Source organism: Rattus rattus, chromosome 5 (genome assembly GCF_011064425.1).
Source record: "Rattus rattus isolate New Zealand chromosome 5, Rrattus_CSIRO_v1, whole genome shotgun sequence".
NCBI lineage: Eukaryota > Metazoa > Chordata > Mammalia > Rodentia > Muridae > Rattus > Rattus rattus.
In genome coordinates, this window is record NC_046158.1 from 85,755,050 (window position 1) to 85,758,761 (window position 3,712).

At 43.4% G+C, this 3,712-nt stretch overlaps 1 non-coding gene across 1 annotated transcript; it reads right to left on the reverse strand.

Annotated features, from left to right (window-relative positions):
- Positions 1-2,407: 2,407 nt before the first annotated feature.
- LOC116902607 lies at positions 2,408-2,533 on the reverse strand. The gene has a single exon (XR_004388193.1). It is a non-coding gene; the product is annotated as a small nucleolar RNA SNORA17 (small nucleolar RNA).
- Between the last annotated feature and the right edge of the window lie 1,179 nt (positions 2,534-3,712).

Sequence of the window (3,712 nt, forward strand, 5' to 3'; positions counted from 1 at the left end):
ATGCCTGTAGACCTCTTAAACATCCTTGAATGTAATTTAAAAACCTAAAAATGATTCAGGAGTCGAGAGAGTCGGTATTTTTAACTTAAAGAGGGCTCCAGTACTATCTGAAGCAAACACAAAGATATCTATTTTTGTGGAAATAGGAATGTGTTTATTATGGGGAAACAAAGGACCTGGGACAACTAAGAAACATAAGGGGAAACAAGCAGTTGCAACACTGATATTACCTTGCATCAGGAAGTAAATCAAGGTTTAATTAGAAAGGCAGGATGGGACTGCTGTACCAAAAATTCAAAAACAAATAAATAAAAGTAAAATCAACAGAATACAGAACATAGCTTGTTTTCTTACCTTTGTAATTTCACATCATGCACCTCAATCACATTCATCTCCCCTCTCCTTGTATCTGCCTTCCACCCTTGTAATCTTCCCCTCAACAGAGAAAAACAGTCTCCTTGTGGAAGGTGTGGTGTGTCACAGGGTGATCCACAGTATTCCCTTTTGTCCACACTTCTTTGCTTACAGATATTCATTGCAATGACTCCTTGGTCTGGTACAAGGCTTCTGTCTTCTACTACTCCATCAATCCTGAAACATCACTGGAACTTCTCTTGGATACCCTGTTTTTGCCTTGTGTCATGGAGATCCTTTACTTTTGGATCTGCAGGATCATATACATCAGCAGTTCATTGATGAAGTACATGTTGCAATGGGACAATTTAAAACCCTGTATCTAGGCGTGAGAGGTATCTGAACTGATCAATCCATTGACTCTTTGGTATTTGGTGGCCTCAGGATTAGCTCAGCAGCGATTCTCACAACCAGGGCCAACTCTATCATGCTGCCCAGGTAAGGTGCAGGGACTACTCTCCCAAGTGTTCCAGCTGTTGAGGGACATGGCCCATTCTCCCACACTAATGACCCAGATTAATTCTCCCTGCCATAGATGGAGAGAGACAAGAGAGGGGATGATATCATCTCTCCCTTTTCACTTCACGGAACATCAAACAAGAGGCAAGGCAGACTTTCCTGTGCTCACATTCTCAGGGCCAGCTTCTGGGCCAGCCTTACTGTGCTACCCAGGTGAAGTGCAGGGCCTGCTCTTTTGAGTGCTGAAGGGTAAGGTGCAGGGCTAGTTCTGCTCTCATGACCTTGTGGGACCAACTCTCCTGCCCATTGCCAGTAGCTATGGCAAAAGGGATGGGAAGGGATCTCCCTCATGAACATCACCTCACAGCAGACAAGAGAGATGGCTGGCTCTCCCACTCATGCACTTGGGACAGGACCACCATCAACCTGTACATCCAGGGGCAGCTCTACTGTGCCAACCCAGGAATTTAGGGTCAAGACCTACTCTCCCACTTTGATGACCTGGGTCCATCACTCCTGCCTGGTGTAGGTGGCAAAGGGTGAGGGGCGACATCTCTTCCTCACCCTAGTGACTGCACAACCGACAAGTGCTGGGGCCAGTTCTCCCATGGTCATGCCCTCAGGGCTTGCTTGACCATGCCTCCACTACCAGGGTTAGCTTTATTATTCTGCCCTGGTGAGGTGCAGGGCCTGCTCTTCTGAGTGATGCAGCTAATGAGGGACAGGGACAGCTCTCCTCTTCTTAGGGTCAATCCTGCTACAGATGGTGAGGCACGAGGGAGAGGAGTCTGTGTCTCTCCTTAGGGTCTGCACTCAGGAGTACTGCAGCTGGCTAGTGGCAGAGTCAGCTCCCCTGCTCTCATGGCTACAGAGCCAGCTCTCCCACAAAACTCAAATGAGGGGTGGAGTCAGTTATGGGCAGTCCTAAGACTCCACCATTTCCCCACCAGGCAGTACAGACTAGGGATCTCTGCCAGGCCTTTAATGGTAACAGACCCCTGCTGCTACAGAGCCACAGACCCAGACCTGGCTCCAGTCGGCAGCACAGGTCAGGACCCAGCACCAGAGTCCCATGTGGAATCATTACAAAATCACTTCAGGCTGATCTCACTCCCCTCGATCTTCAGTTCTGCCTCTTCTTATTGTGCTCACATCCTTCTGGTTCCCTTTCTCTTCCATTTTTCGATCATTTACTTGCTCATTTTCCTGTGGTCTCTGAGTGTCTGGGGTCATCTCAGGAATGCTAGGCCCTGCTCATGCATTATGGTGCCAAGCAGTGGTCATTTCAGGTATGGCCTCCCTACCTGAGCCGCCACGGTGGTAAGCTCGGACTAACTCCCTGTCTGTGCTCCAAGGCACCAGTCTGTTCATTGTCTAGGCTCACCCCTCTCCTCTAGCCTGCCCATGCGGCCCCTTACAAGGATCATCTGTCTTGACCTTACTTCTATCTGGGCTTCTTCTGGTTTTTAGCTTGCTCTCCATCCTAGGAGCCCACCTGGACTATTGATAATTTCAGCCAGCCTTTTTTTCAGGGAACGTTAGTCTTCTATCATCCAGATGTTTGTAGATAAGAACACTGAGGGAAGACATAGTCTCCTATCTGCCATCTACTGATTCACACGTGACATAGCATCACACGTACAATGCCTCTGGGAGTAGAAGAATATATTTTTATATAGTTCACTAACATGTTATCTAAAATATAATACTATTTTTTCGTTGTCTCCTTGACATATAACTGATCTGAAGTAATTTCACATAACTAACTGAGTAATTTGTTGATTTGAAATAGTTGTATATTTAGTGAAGGGTGTCTGTTTGCTCTATCAACCATATATCTACCTATAAACCCACCCATCTACTTCTATTTATTAGGTGAAATTTAAACCATAATATATTACTAAAATGATATGTTCGTAAGGATTTGCAGAGTGGTGGAAATGCACATATATATGGAGGAAAATAAGATTGCATAAAAATTTGTTCAAAAGTTGAACAGCTGCTCCCCATCAGTTCAACAAATATTTACTCTATGGTTTATCCATTCTACTTAATGGTGTTTACAGAAAGTAAATTAAAAGCTATATCTACAGATATTCCTATATATGAATGTTAATAGTTACTTTACTTTTACATAAAGAAAATATTGCAAATATTCATTAACAGGTAAAAATTTTTTAAGTGAGCAAGGAATCAGGGTTTATTTTAGCAAGCAAAAATTATTTTAGCATATGGACAGGATGGGGAGAAAGTAGAAGTCAGACTGAACCAAGAGGCAACTGCTGTAAATATATTTTTAAAAAATTATTTTAAATTTACCTTGTGTTATTTGACAGTTTCATACTTGTACATAGTTAATTGCTAATTTTAGTCATTTTAAGCCGCTCCCTATTACTCTCTCTCTCTCTCTCTCTCTCTCTCTCTCTCTCTCTCTCTCTCTCTCTCTCTCTCTATCTCTCTCTCTCCCATCCTACTTCTTCTCTTACTGATACCCTTTGTCTTCTCAACAAGTCCCTCTTCAACTATGTTTTTCTTTGTGGGTGACCTGGAGTTTAATCAGGGTGGCTTGCATACACATGGAAAGGAAATATGTACAGAAGCACAATTTTATAAGTGATGACTCTACCAAAATAAATGATATCTCTTCATTTGGCCACCATAAATTTACGATAGTCACTCATTGAGGGAAGGCCCTCATGAATTTTCCCACTTCCATGATAAATTTTTGCAGGGTATAGTCTTGTGAAGATTTTGTGCATGTATATGCAAATATGGCCAGTTTATGAGTCCAGTGGCTATATCATGATCTTTTCTTTCCAGGTATCATGACAGCCCCTAT